Source organism: Mercenaria mercenaria, chromosome 3, assembly GCF_021730395.1.
Source record: "Mercenaria mercenaria strain notata chromosome 3, MADL_Memer_1, whole genome shotgun sequence".
NCBI classification, from domain to species: Eukaryota; Metazoa; Mollusca; class Bivalvia; order Venerida; family Veneridae; genus Mercenaria; species Mercenaria mercenaria.
In genome coordinates, this window is record NC_069363.1 from 55,737,738 (window position 1) to 55,758,052 (window position 20,315).

The window sequence follows — 20,315 nt, forward strand, 5'->3', positions numbered from 1 at the left end:
ATACAACATATTGGTGCCTAAACGTGTAGCGTTTGGACTCGACCATGCGAGTTTTAGACACTAAATGTCTGCTTCACTCGTTTACAGTATATGTAATTTGATTTTTGAAATAGATGTTGCTACACACTAAATATCTGTTCTTCTTTATTCTATATAACATTGATATGAGCCGTGCCATGAGAAAACCAACATAGTGGGTATGCGACCAGCATGGATCCAGACCAGCCTGCGCATCCGCGCAGTCTGGTCAGGCTCCATGCTGTTCGCTTTTAAAGCCTATTGGAATTGGAGAAACTATTAGCGAACAGCATGGATCCTGACCAGACTGCGCGGATGCGCAGGCTGGTCTGGATCCATGCTGGTCGCATACCCACTATGTTGGTTTTCCCATGGCACGGCTCATATATGTCCAATGGCTGCAGCAAACATCAGGACCCATGTTAAATATCTGTAACTTACATTTTCTTGAAGAATATTGTTAGTGCTGAATCAAAATCAAAAGAAAAGTGGGGGTCATGTTTGATGCAAGAAAATTATTTTCAGTCAAACACACAAACTGCAAAATCAGCTAAAAATGAGACCCTAAATTGTAGTGGTGGTGTATGATATAAGTTTCCATGACAAATTCTGTCATGTTTTTATTTCATTATGAAAATGCTACCTACATGTCAAGCATACATATGTTATTTGATTTTAGCCCCCCAAAAAACAAAGAAAATAAGGAAAATAGCTCTACAGAACAAAAAAATATGAGGACTATTTGAAACCGCTATTATGCGACTTTCATTTTTTTCCGCGTCATTTTTCCAATTTAGTGTCTGTATGCCTAAATGGGATTATCTCTCTGTAACGTCGTCAAAGTACTTGCTGTGCTTGAAATGTTCATGCAGTTAGTATTTCTAACCATGAGTTCTCCGTATGTAAAGCTGAACTGACACAAGTCTTTCAACATTACTGACAATGTGCATATTTAAAACAGCGTGGTGGAAAGTTTTAGAAACGTCCTGTATAATACCATGACAGATCACGTGACATAATGCACACCCAGTAGAAATTCCACAGTATCCATATAGCAGTGTTTGCAACCGTCTAGCTGTAGGTGCACTTTATCTCATATAGATCTAAACGGTAAGTTTTATACATTTGTACATAATTATAATATGTAATAAAATTGTAATTTCTACTTTCTACCCTTTTTCTTGAGCATTTTAAAATTGTTGTTTTTTTTGCAAGTTTATTGTACAAGTATTTACTTTTTGCAGTTCTTCTCGCAACACGCAGTAAAAAAAATAATTTGAAGAAGACAACATTTTCTTTGAAAGAAAGTAGAATTTTTGATGTTTCGACAGGAAAGACTAACATGTGATAAAAAGAATATTACATTTGTGACTTTCCACATTGAATTTATTAAACTCGTTAAATAAAATTGATAAAATGCTCGGCACAGAAAAGCATATTAGATATTTTATTCAACTGTTTAATAAATTCAATTTTAAAAGACACTCCTGTAATATCCTCTATATGAGCCGTGCCATGAGAAAACCAACATAGTGGGTTTGCGACCAGCATGGATCCAGACCAGCCTGGTCAGTCTGGTCAGGATCCATGCTGTTCGCTTTCAAAGCCTATTGCAATCAGAGAAACCGTTAGCGAACAGCATGGATCCTGACCAGACTGCGCGGAGGTGCAGGCTGGTCTGGATCCATGCTGGTCGCAAAGCCACTATGTTGGTTTTCCCATGGCACGGCTCATATATTGAGGAAATGAGAGTGAAATTGTTTACAAAAATCAGTACGCTTATGATAATGCATACGTTTCAAATTTTGATACCGACTCGCCTTGTATCTTCTCGAAAACTGCTGATTACAATACCGAACTTAACTGTTAAATGTTATATACAGATTTATTTCTTCAATGTCCTTTCAATACACACTCTTATCATAAATCCCCGGTCCATAAATTTGCGCTATTCAATACGTTTTCCTACGAACAGGATACAATACTGAAATTTTATCGTGGACGCAAGGTTGCAGTTTGATTTTTATACTGTAATTAATAAGTGTTATTATGATAAAGGAATACCAAATGCTTTTCACGATTCTGTCATCTTTTTTTTTTTCGTGAAGGAATTAGTTTTGACTAATATGTTGTCTACTGGCCATTAACTTGATATGAAATATAATTGAATTAAACCATCATTGGCATTATTAGTGTTTATACAGGGTTGTTGGAAATATTTTGATAGACATTTTCCGTGCAGTAAGAAGTAGTACATTTACATAATTTATAGTGACGTTTCCTAGTAACATTTAGGTAATGGGACGTCCTTAATATGTTCGGCATTTGCTTTGATTTTGCGTTTTCGACAGCGTTGGGACTATTTGCATGGTCTATTACGTTTCAAGTAATCTTGTAAACGTGTCGATTCAAATATGTCGTGTTTAGTAAATAGCTTTATTCAACATATGCGCTTCAGAAAACATTGTTTGTGTTAGTTGTCAGATTATTATCAGCTTCGGCACACAGCTTCAAAAAATCAAGTTTGCTGCGCAAGAAGTGCGACAAAGGGAAAAAGTAGTACCATTCTATGCAAATTTGAGACTGTTTCGCGTGAAAAAGGGGGAATAACTGTTAACATATAACTACATCCGGTATTTCTGGTTAAGTATTTCTGGTGCTTATTCTTCGACAATTTTTCCATATTCTGGTTCATGCAATTTACAAAGCATTTTGATGCTCTTTGTTGATGTCACAAACTTCATTCCGCCTCACTTGTTTATATAAAAAAAAATCACAATATTTATTACTGAATTAGTTCAATGAAAATGAATAAACAGAATAAATCTGACTACACGAATATTTATGATGTATCTGTCATGCGCAGTATTTCGCATGCTGTCGCCCCGGGCTATGCCTTGTCTTGGCGTAGATAAATCACATAAATAACAGTCAGCCGACACAGAAATCGCCGTCAACTGTGTTTCATTTTGATTAAGAAAAGTTTGTTGAGTGTTTCTAATTTTCAATTAATACCGATTTCTTTTTTAAATGTGTAGATGAGATAGTGTTTGTGGCATACTGTATTTGGAATAACAAATCTGCGGATACTTTAGTACCAGAGTTCAATAGGATTTTGTTTCGGAGCGGGGTTTGATTACGGTAAATAACTCTTCCATATGCTAATAAGCTCTGATCGATGCTTCGTTAACATTTTGTTTGACCTTTATATGTATATTCAAAAACTTTTCTCTCGTCCTAGTTATTTCTTCAGCTTTATAAAATCGGTATTTTCAAACTTTATATAAAATTTTAATGGATGCATGTGTATATACAAAGTGACATGAGAAAACATTCGTTCCAAGGCTGGTTGAAAAAAGAGATGTCTTAAATTTTACTGAGAGCAAGTAACACTGTTGAAATTAATGTTTCATATGAAAAAATATATACATACTGATATAAGATAAGCAACCGTTTCAAGTAAAATACAGTCAGATCTGCTTAAATTAAGAGACCACCTGTACTAAGCAACAACCTGTGTTATAAGACCATTAATTTCAGGCCCCTCTAGTGCATTTCATATAGGTTGAACCTGTATTAAAAGACCATCTGCCTTATGAGACCACTTTTTTGCTTTCACTTAAGTGGTCTCTAAAAAACTGGTTTCACTGTATGTACATACTGCATAAGCATTGCGTTTAAGGAAATCATACATATATACGGACAGTACGAAAGTAAGCCAAATCTGTTGATCGAAGTGAATGTGACTGTTCTTAGTTGTAGGCAAATTGATATTTCTTTCTAAGTAGAATTTGATTGAATTTTGATTTCCATTGTTATAACTGGTACCTATATGAACATCGTCTATAGAGACCCCAGATTTGTTGTTGTTTTTTGTTGTTTATTTGTTTGAGGACTGTGTCCATTTTAAATGATTTACGCTGTGAACTTTTTTCTCGTCTTTATCAATACTTCTTTTAATTGCTTTTGAAAACAAAACATCAAGACTTAAGATCTTTTCACGTGTTACTTTGGCAACACATTAACTTCGTCTTTCCTGCCACCCTCAACACCAAGATACTCACCACTGACTCATGGTCCTTTTAGATTAAGCAATCAGCAAGTGCACGCAAAAAAAACAAAACGTAACAACTTCAGATTTGTATCATATAATGTCTTCTTAGTAATCCCTTTTAAGCCTCATGCAAAAGGGCTGAATTTGTACGACTTCATCTGTCTAGTAGCTTTTCTTTTTCCTGTTTTATCCACTCGATCATTGAATTCTTTTTCAACGCCCACCAATCCATGTATCCGTTTTCATTCAAGTAATTTATTGCCCATTTAAAATTTCACTTTAATGTCACTGTGCATGGAAGTTTAATCATCAGAAACACTTCCTTAAAGTACAAGTACTTGATTTAATCGTTTCCATAAAATTTCGCCACCTGGCCTTCAGCCTGGAGGACCAAAAGCTTAAACAGTATAACTTCCGTTCCCTACACCTCACTGTACAGATCATCATTTCGTATGTTTGTATGTAAGATTATTTACAACCGCCACTGGTAAACCATATGGGCGACTTCTCTAGAAGTAATGTTTGTTGGGGGCGGGGGTGGGAAGCGGGAATAGTGCAAGATACAGAAGACGCTAGATTTTCATAACTTTTCCTGGTTCTTTAGCAGCCATACACATGACTCTTATCCTTATCTTAGTTAGAGAAGCGGGGGCGGCGGTGGGGGCGGGGGGCGGTGCTCGAACTCACGACTCCTAGTTTCGTAGTTAGACAGTGTTATCACTGGGACCGCTACACCCGCTCTTGGTATGTGTCTCTATATAAATACAGCTTTTTAAGGTTCTGGACCCGTAACGACAATCGGCAATTTCCGTATGCTTCCGTTTTCTCTTAATGCGATTTCGGAATCCTTCGGCCATAACAGAAAGTTCTTTTTCATAGCAACCGGAGAATTCCGAAGTCGCATACGGTGAATCCGTAATGGAATTGTCATTTCCCGTCCATTTCCTTAAGTATTTTGTTTAACAGTTGATAAACGTCTTATAGTAGATTTAACTGTTTAGAACAACAGCCTTATTTTCGTCTAAGTCCACAAAAATTGTGTTCAGGGTCATACCTATCTAAAATAATGATCTTTACTAAGTGGTCATGTGATGAGTTTGTGTATAAATCAGACTCTCGTATCTAGGACAGATGTGATAAAATTACGATTCCGTTGTTACGAAATACGTTAAAACTGTAAATTTTTCAGATAGCGAAATTTGAAAAAAATAGAAAGAACCATCCGCGAGTAATGTGAATTTTGTTTCTATCCCCCGCCGAAAGCGGAGGGATATAGTTTTGGCGTTGACCGTCCGTCCGTCATTCCGTCCGTCTTTCCATCCATCCGTCAGTCCGTCTGGAGCCATATCTACGAAGTGGCTTGGAATATTTAAATAAAACTTCGTATACATGTTCACCACTACAGGTAAATGCGGACCGTCAAGTTTAGTCAGATTGCCCAAGTAACACCAGAGTTATGGCCCTTAGTAGTTTCTAGTGTTAACAGTTTCTGCTTCATAACCTGTGATATATTTGACCTAGAACTATGAAACTTAAATAATATAATAGTGCACACACAATTTCGTCAGGATCTCTTAGTAACTTCAGAGTTATTGCCCTTTAATTGTTTAAAAATCCACATATTTGTACATAGCAAACTGACCAATTGGTAGAATTTCATTAAACTTCTTTCATTTTTTCCATGAACATTTATTATCAACATGTGCAGTTGTGTACCCACACCCGGTAACCCCTACCGCCCTGGTCACACACCCTCTCCTTTCTTCATAACCTGCGTCAAATATTTTGGTTCATAATAGCCAGTTTAGATAGAAGTAGAGCTATTTGAGGTAGCATATGAAACTTTACGTTATTCAAATCTTAAAAGGTCTGCATCTTTTTATTGTATTTATAAATTACGTTTCTTAGAAAGATCTTTAAAGTCTCTAAAAAGGTGAAACAAAACTGATAGTGGTCCTTAAAAGAACAAAAATATAGGTTAGTAAAAGAACTTCATAAAGATTTATACTCCACCTTAATTCTGCCTACTGTACTTCTTCATATATTTAAGGTGTAAAGGCATTAGATCGTTTTTGAAAGTAAAGATATATAATTACCGTATACAACCTTTAAACTTGAATGTTTAATCTACTGTTGAAATGTTCTAAACAGTTTAACTATAATAGATGATATATACGATCATAATGATGTCTAAAATTGTATTCAAAATCCTTCAGCAAGGTCATGTTTACGGAAATTTCAGTCATTTTTTGTCCACATTGCAAAACATTTTACGAGTATATCGTGCATTGTTACTTGTCTAGTCTTCGGCACGGCAAAAATATACACAAAATTTCACAACACGCAGTACATTTTATATTTTTTTTTTAAAAAAAATTACCATTTTTAATTCGTTTAAAGCTACGACAAAAATCGCATGAAATCTATACTGACAGTCATTCCTTGAAAACACGAAGCCGAAATTTAAAATATTTTAACAAACGTATGTAAAAAAAAAATAAAGTTTGAATGTATTATACTATTGTGAGACAATTGTTTTGCAGCGCATTTGTTTTGTTCATTAAATGCAAATAGTCTTCTTATTCGCCCAGTACAAATTTATGATAAACTATTTCAAAGATGACGTTTATTCATTTAGCAGTCAGCCATGCGTTACGTAATTAATTAGACATACCGTTAAACATTGCGTGTTTTTTTTCTCATCACGATGATAGATACATCAATGATAAGATATTAGGAAAGGGGCGTAAAATAAACTGACATCCATCATCGAGGTCAACAAAAACATTGCCTTGATACATTTCGCATATAAAACCTTACAGTCTCGCATATCAGTTTAGTTAGTGCATTTATTATATATACATTTAGTTTCATATAACCCATGACGTCAGTTACAACGTTTTTTTTTCTACCAATGTCACCATTTTATGTATTTGTGCACTTTATTAAAAATATACTTAGATGATTCTTATTTAATGCACTCACGCCATGTACCCGGATAATCCTAACTCTGTTCAGCGGCCCTAACTCAGTGCCAACATGGCTGACAGAAAGACGATGTATGTAGTTAATTTCCTTGTCTTTTTCATGTTTTTATGTGAGTATGCAATGTTAGCTTAAAACTTTTGATAGTCATAACATCCTGTATTGATAACATGTTTTGTGTACTAAACATTTCAATCGAAATGTCACATTATGTGGCTGGAATTCATTAAAATGTACTAAAAAAGTCTTCAAAATGGAAATGTTTTATGTTTCTAACTGTTTTAAAGTACCAGAAATTGCAGTAAGACCTTACTTATTAAATGTATTAGTTCCATAAATATCTCTTTGACAATGTTTAACAGTATCAAAGTTTGAAATTGATTTTTTATAGCTTAAAAATTGTATTGATTATGAGGTGGGTTTAAATTTGCGGATAATTCCTAACTGGTATAGGAAACAGTGCTGGATAAATACGAACTTAGAATGGATAAACACCTAACCAAACGAAAACGGCTCTTCGTCTGTGCTTTTTATGGACTGTTGATGCTCGAAGTTCTTTGATCTACCCAACCCTGCAGGGGTGTGGGATTCCTGTGTCCAACTTATCCGACTCGTGATTTTTTTTGACGGCGGACAAGTGCATTTTTCATTCTGTGTGTCCGCGGACAAGCATACTTTTTCAGGTACAAAATGAGAAAACATAAAATATCATTTAGATCGTGTGTTGCTTCAAGTGTATGGAGGTGATAAAGATAATGGGTTCTTCGACTAGGTCTCGCGCACACTGTAACTCGGTGACTATGATAAAATATCAGAGAAGATTTAGATACAAGAGATTTATTTAACGTCGGATAAGTATAAACATATAACACTAGCTTAAAGCTATTTTCCGGCAAACACATGTAAATAAGCTCGACATAAAGTAAATCAGCTGTAATAAAATGCAAAATATGTTAAAGCACATTAAAGCAAATAAGCATCTGGCTCTAAGTAGATAAGAAACAATCACAAATTATCACATACATGTTACAGCGCATTAAAACAAAATAGCACATAGGTACTAGCAAATAAAAGGAAAAAGTAATTTACCACATACAGATTTAGCACATTTAAAGCAACATAAAAAAAGATTAGCTGACACTACACAAAAATAAGAAGAGTCACATTTTACACGCATTTAAAAAAAAACATAAAAGAAGAAATCATATACATGCTAAAGGGAACATAAGAACTACTTAAAGTAGCTGAAGAAAAATATTTGCATCATCAGCATATAGCATTCTGTAACTAAAACTAAAAAAGGAAAACAAGGGTTACACACAGAGAACTAAAAGGACATTTAAAGACATCAGAAACGTAAACAACTGAAATAAAGTATTATGACAAGTTTGTAAGTAGAATTCCAACTGCTGAGACAATAAGTCACTGTCAAAGTAAATATTTGAGCCAGTAGTCAGCCAAATTAAATTAAAAGCACACAGAGATCGCAAGTATGACTAAAACAAGTCGAAACGTTTTAAGAGTCTTTCTCTGAATTCATATGGCTTTGCACTATTGCGTGGGCAGTGTTTCGGGCATGACCTCAAAAGATCCCGAACACTGCTTACGCGATTTCAGACTTTTATAAACGTTAAAAGGCAAATATTTCAACAGCTTATTTTTTACCACAGTTACTGTGATATGCTTTTCTTTTCATTGTCCTAAATAAAGAACTCGATCTCCAGTCTATTTGCGCTTTCATGAAGGTTCGATATTACAAATCAGAGCAAGTGAAATTTGACTATGGACAAGTGGATTTTTAAGTGTCCGTGGACAAGTGAAAAATGTAAGGATACCCACACTCCTGTCCCGTCAGTCCATGTATCACTCCCCACCCCACCCCACCACGCCACACACACACTTTTCTTCCCTATTTACCGTCTGAAAAATATCATATTTAATAAATTAATCATAAATCTAACCCCATTTAAACAATTTCAGAAATATTCCATTAGCACCTCTATAAAAATCTCTTACACTATACGATGTACAAGATTTGAAACAAACACAATTCTTCTGAAACAGTGTGTGTGTGTGTGTGTGTGTGTGTGTGTGTGTGTGTGTGTGTGTGTGTGAGAGAGAGAGAGAGAGAGAGAGAGAGGGGGGGGGGGGGGAGAGGGTTGGGGACTACAGAACTTCGAACATCGGTGGTATTAAATAATTTCTTATATAAATATAATATTTTTGACTTTTATACTGAGTTATTTTTGAGGGTTTATCCAGATTTTTCCAAACATTCTATTTGCATAATATTGAAATTATGAAAAAATATTTGACTGTAGTGGGCATACATACAACATCTTGTAAAATTAATGACAAATTAATTAATGAAGATTTTTATCCTTACATTTTTCACTTGTCCACGAAACTTAAACCGACAATACCGCTTATAAAGTAATGTTTACAATAATCACACCAGGTACATGTCAACTCATTCATTTCTGTAGAATACTAGTCAGTTAGGTGTTTATCCGTCACGCAAGTTCGTGTAAGTTAGGTTTTTATCCATTCCTCAGGTAAACTGAGTTCGGTTTTTATCAGCTCAAAGTTAGGTTTTTATCCCTTTTCTCGCTGTCAGTACATTTGAACATGTATTGTGTCAACATGTAGTGGGTTAACAACATAGTGTAAACGGGCCTATAAAGCAGTATATCTTTGCTTTCAAACAACAAAATACTCGAGGCATCAAAAGCATAGAAGTATTTTTAAAGATTTTTTGTAACAGTTTTCGTTGAAAAAGTTGCCTTGTTCGTCGTTTTTCCACCTGAAAACACAAGTGATGATATATTTAACATGATACATTTTGAAATGAATATACACTTGATCAATGGAGATAGATATAACAACAGAAACATTCCTTTATACATCGTAATTACACAGAAAACAAAGTTGTATCGGTTTTACATCCGCCATGTTGGCACTGAGTTAGGGTCGCTGAACAGAGTTAAGATTATCCGGGTACATGGCGTGGCACTGTGTTGTTTATATAAATGCTGATGTGGTGTTGAAGCCGTGTGTAATGATTTATATATATTTACAGACCTATTTTACCAAGCGATCCTGAAATTATATTGTCGCAGTCGGGATCTATAGGGGAAACCGTACAAAACTCTTTTAACTACTGGCGCCCTGGTTACACTGCAGCCATCTGTATCATCTTTTGTAAAACCCGTATATAAAACACGTTTTGTCGTAACTGTAACATAGAACTACAACTGATACAATCGTAACGTAAATGCTAGGCCTACAATCAATTTTGCGGAAGAATTTATTACGAATTGTAATCTATCTATAATCTATCTAATTTCTAGTAACAGTTGATAACATTTGTCGTAAATCTTACCCTAAGGCCACCTAGGATAAAGTGTAACTTTTACCATAATCATGATTGTAACATCTCTTACTATTCTCCAGTGCAGTTACGACAAAAGTGCTGATACAGATAGCGACACTGTTACATATGGCGCTGTCATAATGCCATTTTAAAATATTACTAAGTTAAAATGAAGGACTAAACCTTGCATGAAATATATTAATGAATATACAAATACAGGATGATAACTTGAGGAGCATCCCCCTGTAGACGGAGTTTACATAGCGGAAGTATAAATAATTTAACTAAAGACAACAATTTATTCTCATTTCTTTTGAATTAATGGGCAATGAAAACATACGAAGGGTTGTTCTCTGTTTTTGTTGTCGCAACAACTATTAATCAGAAGACGTTAGAGAAACACTTTCCGTGATCAGTTTGAGGCACATCGTAAAATTGTTTTGTTTGTAATTAAAGTTTGTTCTTATGTAGGAAAAGTACATAAAATCTTCTCTATACATAACATATTAGTTTAATGCTAGTTTTATGGCAATATGTAACGTGTAAATGTTGTTTTAGAAAATGAATTGAGCCGTGCCATGGGAAAACCAACTTAGTGGGTTTGCGACCAGCATGGATCCAGACCAGCCTGCGCATCCGCGCAGTCTGGTCAGGATCCATGCTGTTCGCTAACAGTTTCTCCAATTCCAATAGGCTTTAAAAGCGAACAGCATGGAGCCTGACCAGACTGCGCGGATGCGCAGGCTGGTCTGGATCCATGCTGGTCGCAAACCCACTATGTTGGTTTTCTCATGGCACGGCTCAATTATTCTTCAACGTGAGGATATATCTACAGCTGGTTTAAATGGGTCAGCCGTGTTGATAAAGTAGACTTGCCCGGTTTATAGGTTGGTCAGCTACGGATATGTATTGTATTTTGCCATCGGAATACTTCTGTAAAAAGCTTCTTCCCCTTCCGTTTGGATCCGTCCATGTTTACAAACACGTTTGTTTATTTTATGGACTGTAACTTAAACTCTTAGCTTGCTAGTGGCAAGTGGTTCTGCCTTTGCGACCAGTGCAGACCAAGAACAGCCTGCACATCCGTGGTCCATGATCGTGGTCTGCACTGTTCGCCATTCAGTCAGTATCTTTTTGGTAAGGACCCCTTTAAACAGTTGCTGGTGCTGATGGACAAGTTCATTATAGAAATTTAGCAGGGTAATGGTTAAATATTTCAGTTTAGTGTTTCGGAAGGTTGTACAACTGTCGGGAAACTGTGGTTACTGTGGTGATAACGTATTTTCTCGTATTTCCTCATTAAGTGGTCGTGTTTCCGCATATATCATCTAATACATGTCACGATGTTAAGTTTTCCTTAATTGTCGACTTCAGGCGATGTGTTTTCCGCTAGGTTGTTTATTATTGAAATTATTTAATTAGTCATAATGTCTTTTCAATGAAAAGTGTGGCTCTATACATTTCAAAATAGATCTATATTGTAAATGGAACAAATGGTATAGAAATGACAGCTAATGTCCAAACTTTATAACTCTTGTATACATGTATTCAGAGAACAACATTTGATACATAGTTGTAGAACCCTCTCAAGAGAACAACACAGTTTCAAAACTCGCACAGAACAACAGTTTATACACACGTAATTGTATAAACTCCGTTCAGATAAAAGTTTATTTGTACAGGGTTGCAAATCACTACCAGAGACCAAAGTTTATACATACACATTGTAAAGCCCTCTCAGAGAACAGTGGTTTATACATACACATTGTAAAGTCCTACAACAGTTTACACATAAACGTTGTAAAGCCCTCTCAGAGAACAATGGTTTATACATAAACATTGTAAAGCCCTACAACAGTTTATACATTAACATTGTAATGCCTTCTCAGAGAACAACAGTTTATACATAAACATTGTAAAGTGCTGCAACAGTTTACTCATAAATATTGTAAAGCCCTCTCAGAGACCAATGGTTTATACATAAACATTGTAAAGCCTTACAACAGTTTGTACACAAACATTGTAAAGCCCTCTCAGTGAATAACGGTTTATACATACACATTAAAAACATCAGAGAACAACAGTTTTTACATACACATTGTAAAGCCATCTCAGAGAACAACGGTTTATTTATACACATTTGAAAAATCCGTTTAAAAACATAGTTGAAAAAAAACCAAGAGAACTACAGTTTATACGTCCGCATCAGATAACAGCAATATTCTTATACACAGGTTATTTAACGAAGATTTCTTAACTGCAGTATCTTTGACACCCTTTTGGGCTGTGTAGTAGAGAGTCTCAAGTTAAATATTCTGAGAACCCCGAAGTCATATGTATAACTTTCTAAAATCCGGTAATAATACTTGGGCTTTGAACTACGGACTCTGCACATATTACATTTAAGCTCGAATTTATATACAGGAAGGAACATTTTACGGTAACATGAGGACCTTGATTAGTTAACCTTTAGCCTGCTAAATGTCTAAATTGGACTGGTTCATCATTCAATTTGGACAATACCATTTATTATTCGAAGGGGTGTTCAGTGAAAATTTACTGACTGAATAGCGAACAGTGCAGACCATGATCAGACTGCACAGATGTGATCTTGGTCTGTACTGGTCGCAAAGGCAGAAGCACTTGCCGCCAGCAGGCTAAGGGTTAAATTAATGACAGACCCCATTACTATGATTAACTTTTTTTTCTTCATAAAGTCTTGACCCTCCATTAAGAAGCTTATGGTACACACATATAAAATTTTCGCGCGTTTTTCGCGTTGCGACACAGCACAACCTTTTTCCTACTTCTTAAATTCTATTTATTAACATTGTTTGCCTTGTCAAAAAAGAGGAAGAAATAAGATTGCTGAAATAAAAGTTTAAAAGGAAAAATAATTATAAGTCACTTTTCATATGTTTGATTACTCATGATTTAAGTTTGATACAGCGAAAATCGAAGATTCAAGTCAAATATTTCATAATCAGGTATTTCAGTGGCAATAAACTTATAGACTGAAAACAAATTCTGATAGGTATTTGGATAATCATTGACCCATATCTTCACTATCTGACTAGAAATATATCACTTTTGGATATGGCAGGGCAACTGACTAAATAGGAAAGTGACATGTTTGTTTTGTTATAACATGCATTATTATTATTACTGTTATTATTATTTCGTGCCTATTATCACTCACATTTTAGCTCACCTGAACTAGATATTTAGGTTGAGCTGCTGTTGTGTAGTTGAATGATCCGGCTTTAATCGTCAATTGCCAAGAAAGTAAATATTAACGCCTAACTATTACTAGATCTAATGACAGGAAGGAAACATAGTTAACACCAGATACTGCTTTTTTTCTGCTTAATCTACGTGAGCTTTGATCATAATGTTTGTCTTAATAAAATTTACGTCAAGTTTGAAGCTATATAATCTTGGATATAAAATTAGTACACTGGGTCATATCATAGAGAAAAAAAACAGCGTTAACTGTAAAAACGTATTTTTTATCTGATCAACATAAACTATGATCATAATATTTGTCCTAACGATATCTAAATCATATCTGACACTGTGTCATCTGGAATAAAAAAAGCTAGGACACTAGGTCAAATCAAGGAAAACCGATGTTATCCTCTTGTACCTATATGAAACATGGTCTAAATATTGTTTTTGTTTCTAAAATCTAGGTAAAGTTTTAAACTTCATAGGGCTTCTTGAATTTGAAATTAGTTTACTAGGTTATATGAGAGAAAAACTTTCGTAACTCTCAAGAAGTCGCAGTTCTATCTGATCTACATAAGATTTGGTAAGAACTGGGTCTTCTGGAATAAAAAAATCTAGACACCAACCCATTGAAAACTGATGCAAGTTGGTTTACCTGATCTAAATGATGAAGCTAGGCCGTCTTGAATTTAGAGTTAGTCAACTAGGCCAAATCATGGAAAAACATTATTAACTGTTTAGGCGGTACATGTTCTACTCGATTTACAACATAGGAATAAGATACTTTGCCAGTGGGAGACTTACTCATTTTTCGTGTTGTTCTTTGGTGTACTTTTCACTGCTCTTATGCTGATCACCATTCTTGTTGTGCCTTCTTATCACGAGGCACGTTGTTTGAGATTATGGACCATTACGACGGTGCAACATCTTTATCATACATGTATAAAAATAACACAAAACTATTTCATATTGATAATTACATCACTGAAATTCAAAAGAAAAAATGGAGAACATAGAAAGTGGACTATAAGAGTGAAATCGGTAACAACTTTATTTATCTTTTGACAACATTTGTAACCCTAATGTCATGCTATGTTGAACTATGATAAACGCAGTTCTTACAATGTTCTTGGTTGAATAACTTACCATTGCCCCAACTACACCATGTTCTGCTGGTCGTCTGTTTTTAGCCAGACATAAGTATGCAAATATTAACCCTTATCATGCTAAACACGACTGATTCTGCCTTTGCGACCAGTATAGATCATGATCAGCCTGTACATCCGTGCAGTCTGATCATGAGCTGCACTGTTCGCCATTCAGTCAGTATATGTTTTTGATAAGCACCCCATTTAACAGTAAATGGTACTGTCCAAAATTGAAAGATGGAGGAATTCATTATAGAAATTTAGCAGGGTAAGGGTTAATTTCCGTTTTTTTTGAGCAATTGTATCTTCTTTGCTGAGACTCGCAGCAACAAAGCTTAGCTTTAGTAGCAGTGAGCTTACATATCATCGTAAAGATCTTTTGATCCACCTGAGTTCTCTAAGGCTATGCAAATTTATTAATGTTTTTTCTATAAACGACAGAAAGGTGTGAAATTTATGAAATATCATTTAAACTTTAAAACCAAAAATATCCCATATAAAATTGCAATATAACGCTAAACACATGTGTTTCATTTCTTTGTTCTTGATTCTAGTCATTTAAATTAAAAAATTAACAATCGACTCTATTCATAACATAAATAAGTTAACAGTGAGTGACTTGACAATTATTGTATTTTTGAAAATCTTTCCGCCTGTAAATGCCATGCAGGTGACTGCAAGTGTTTCAAATAATGATAGCCGTGGTATATTGTATATGTATATTTTACAAAAAAAAAAAGTTTCTTAAATTAGTTTTAAAAAGACACAGGTCAGCGAAGTTCCTTTTCTTAACCATTTGTAGAGTAAGCAAGTCATGTCTCAAAAAGTACAAGTTTCTTTGCGCATGCTCACATTAAAAGTACGCTTGATAATGTACTTTAGGTACGCAAAGCCACAACAGATTGTTAAATAGTTCTATTCGTTAGAAGAAATGAAATGTACATCAATGCCGTATTTTATACTGTCTCAAGTCCTGGATGAAGTGCAAACTGAAAACTTAATATATATCAAAGTTCAGACTTCGACCATTGATGAATATGGATCCTGTCGAAAACTGGAAGAAGGACAGCATTCATACTGTTCATATAATATTTGACTTGGTGCCAGTAGCTTTTATATAGTTCGGGCAAGTCAGATCTTCACTTTTCAGTTTATGAAAGTCCCGCTTAAATGCGATAACCACGTTGACACCGATCGAGAGAATTTTTGCGGAGTGATGTTAAAACAGGGTCCATGAAGTTGTTATGGTCAAAGTTCCTGTTCAGCTTCGGGTTCAATGTCTGAATGTCTGAAACCCGTTCAAAAAGGAGGGCTTACGGTCTAGGATCTTCATTTGCTCGTGTCACACTCGGTCGTCTTTGCCCTAGGAATCTTACTTTTCAATGAGTCTTTCGTTTCACCTAAGTAGCTTTGTATGCCCAATACTGTATACTATAAACAGGGTCACATATTTAACTTATTTTAGTCTGATCTTTTGGATGAACAAGAACTTGCCTTAGGGTCTTAACTCTTGAACGGTTTAAACAATCATTTAACATGTCTATTGAATACTTGTCCTAAACCGTCTTATTCCTCTTTAAATAAGGTATTACCACAAATTCTTTTGAGTCAGTCTGACTTTCAAGTTGTGGCCATTTTCTCCTATCCTTTTTTCCACTAGGAATTCTAAGACCTCCTGACGTCTTCCTTACAGTCCATTCAGGGTCTTCGTGTTACAGCTTAACACGAAGTCATAAATCTGATACCGCCGACTTTGTCCGTCGACCTTGCCCCTTCAGGGTAATTTACTACTCATTATGTACAGTATGAGTAGGTTTCGTTTAGACTACAGTATGATTTTAAAACTGTAAGATTCACTGATGGTGTCGAGAAATGCAAGTTTTTCGTTCTCTTTTCTTCCAACTGTAAACTAAATATCTGTTTCTATACAGATGTATCATTTACTGTTTCACATTGGTATGTGTTCATTTAGCTAGACCACCACCCCAGTGAGTACGATACTGTTGTGATAGAATTTTCTCATTTAAAATTCCAAGTGCGAGTTGCACACAGTAGCCTAAGGAATAATGTTGACCCCCATCTGATACTTCCTTTCTGATATCCCATTGGTCGGTGTTAACAGTGCAATCAACTTTCAGCTGATAGAACTTACATTATATAGATAATCATTTCTGAGGTGAGAGCTCATATAATTTTGTGTGTGTAATTGAAAAGGTTAGACTAAATTATGAATACTACCTGTTGAATATTCATACCAAAAACAGAAGTCAATATTGTTGGCTTTATGTCAGATGAAAGTAATTGTAACAAAAATAAGATTAAGATGTTGAAATCATAAGTCTGTTCAGGTGTAAATAATGACTAAGCGCTCAGATGTAATTAGGGCAAATTATACGACAATCATACAGCATTTGCTACCTTGATTTATAGAAGATGAATTTTTTCCTTGTTTAAACCATAAAACTACCATTAAATGACACTTTCTTTTGGACAGTATATGATTATACGTAATAAATACTATATTTCATATTTATTTACAAATTTCTTGTCATAATCGTAACCGTATCATATCTCATATGGTTAATATGACTTGTGTTTTTCTTTTACGCAGGTGATTTCAATGTATAAACTTTTAACTATAAACAAAATGGATTCCATTTTGATAATATGTTAAATCACTTAAGTTATATGTAAAGGCGACTGTCTGCCCGTAAACAAGAATTAACTTGCAGATTGCTGTAAAAATTAAACAGGTAGTCATTGGCATAAGACAAGAAACAAAATGCCATAATTGAACATGTTATATCCTATCCCTTGTGTTCAATCATACCCCACGGGGAAATATATACTAGCCCATTTCAATCGTGCATTTCTCACTTAAAAATGCAGTGCAGCAAATGGGTACTTTGCATATGGAGCAATTGGTAGTTTATCTTCCATCGTACACCAGCCACATTTTCTCAATATTTCGTATCGCAGAGCCACTCCTTGTAACAACGTCGCAGAGAAAAATCGGACAACCTTTTCTCTTCCGGTCTTGACGACACGGCTGTGTGTAAATGTAAGCGAAAACGTAAACAAACAGAAATAGAATGCGCATTATTCACAGTTATACAATAAAACTCGAAATGATGAATGGATGTCGTCTTAGAAATGAATGTGAAATCATACAATGGTACACATTTGTTTTGTTTATTTAATCTAGAAAATTCACATTACACATTCATGGTGCATATATGAGCCGCACTGTGAGAAAACCAACATAGTGGCTTTGCGACCAGCATGGATCCAGACCAGCCTGCGCATCCGCGCAGTCTGGTCAGGATCCATGCTGTTCGCTTACAGTTTCTCCAATTGCTATAGGCTCTGAAAGCGAACAGCTTGGATCTTGATCCAGCATGGTCGCAAAGCCACTATGTTGGTTTTCTCATGGTGTGGCTCATATAACTTTAGCGTACACGTGTAGCCGAAACGACGCTTAACATACATTTCCACATAGACCAATCACATTATCTAAGGTTATCCAAATTTTGTTTTTGTAACGTGACGAAAACATAAATTACGCCATGTGCGCGGAGTGTGGCTTTGGTAAGAAACATTGAGAAAATGCGACTTGTGCAAGATTGAAGATAAATTAGCAATTGTTTAACGATACCCTTTTTCCGAACTGCATATATATAAGGTGAGAAATGCGCGATTGAATTGAGCGAGTATATACTTTCCCGTTATTCATTGGGAACTATAGCTCTTGTAGTGTAGTATAACATCTGCACTGGCATTGTCCGTTTCTGGTTTGGTGCGAGTGCCTTAGCAAAGCAGTTGCATTCAACCACGGAGGTAGTATAGAGACCTCCATGTCCGCTTTCGCGGCTTGGCCTATCTAGCTTACTATGTCCTTAAATGTAAGGTAAATACACATGTAAACTTTGCTGTACAGTTTTATAAGCTGTTTTCCCGCCCGATCGAAGAAATATGTTACTTTGTCACCATACACTCTCAGAGAGGCTGTTAAATATTTACCCGGCGGGGCTGCAAACATTTACACGATGAGTCGCCAGTCGAACTGTATTTGATAAGCTCTAGGTTATTGCTTATGGTAGAATAATCTCTAAACTAGGAGACAACCTTGCAGGAAATCACATTAAAATCGAAGTATAATTCTTTACATTACGAATTTACAATAATTCAACTTTATTATGGAAACAATATACAAAGTAAGTCCTGTATCGGAAGGCCACAGCAATACACAGCTTTGGTTTTCAAGGCTTTACCTACTGTTTTATATATTTTTTACGCGAATACATATATAACAATATTTGTTAGACTATATTTGATGTGCTTGTAGTACATACTGTACACACTGTACCCATCATAACACATAATCAATTAGATTTTAATATCAGTTGACCCAGTCCTTATTTAAGCCAGAAAACTGACGCTCCTTCTTTCTGAAATAAACAAAAATCTGATGACCTTTGATGTAGAGCATCAAAATTCTACTTTACTAAATATGTATTGAACTGTTGTATGCACTGCAAAGATGTTTGTTCATGCGTCATCAGGCTGGCTGTTTATGAATCTTAATTAACTTTGATGTTACGCAATGCGTATTGAATATTCATGCCGCGGGATCTTATATAACTGGTAATACTATCCTCTTCACATAAACTTTCTAGTTTTGATTAAAAAAATGAAGGTTAATGATTTTTAATAGATTGAATTTTTCAAGCATACAGTAAGTGAGGATATCAATTTTCTATGGGCTTACATCTAGTTTTGATCAGTTTTCAAGTTCCCTTGCCTGGCACAAAATTGAGAGATATTGACTAATAAAAGTTTTCGAGCTTTTTTCACCATCACCCTAAATAATTTACTATTATTATAAAATGCCGTTGCAATACTGTTGGTTTGCAAAGCAGAACATCGTCTTCCGTTGCCACTGGAATTTATTGAGACCATACATTCGTAACACTTTCATTTAAAAGTAATCTAAGCAAAAACAAGCAGCGTGCCCTCAGCCTATTATTACACCGGAAACATGAAACTCCAGGTACTTCATACACGACTACGTACAAAATGCAGTGCACTGAATCAACATCTTTTCCTATAAAATATCTCTCCCACACCATTGTGCCAGTGTGGACAGATAGAAACTAATTTTCACTTCTTTTTTGAATGCAAAATTTTTAGCGGTTGTCGAAACGATCTTTTTAATAACCTGTCGAATTTCGTAATTGACTTGGATACTGTTTTATTTGGAAACCCAGATCTGTCTGATCAGGATAACATGACTGTATGTATTCATGTTCAGGCATACATATCCGAATGTAAAAGATTCTCTTAGCAACCCTGAGACATTTCCATTTCTTCACTCTTTCTCTCTTCAATTCTACTTTTGACTTCTTCTGTCTTTCAAAAAATCTACTCCTACATTTATGTAAATACTTTTCCTCTACCATACATTGTCCCTTTTCCTTTATTTGAGCCGCGCCATGGCAAAACCAACATA

At 35.3% G+C, this 20,315-nt stretch overlaps 1 protein-coding gene across 2 annotated transcripts in view; it reads left to right on the plus strand.

The window, feature by feature from the left end:
* Positions 1 to 1,060: 1,060 nt before the first annotated feature.
* Positions 1,061 to 20,315, plus strand: part of LOC123524668 (putative ferric-chelate reductase 1) — a 62,155-nt gene continuing 42,900 nt past the window's right edge. Inside the window, exon 1 of one of the 2 annotated variants that reach the window (XM_045303024.2) lies at positions 1,061 to 1,128. The gene's annotated coding sequence lies outside the window, so the exon portion shown is untranslated. Of the gene's footprint in view, positions 1,129 to 2,903; positions 3,160 to 20,315 lie in introns of those variants that run through there. The other variant, XM_045303023.2, reaches the window with a different exon arrangement.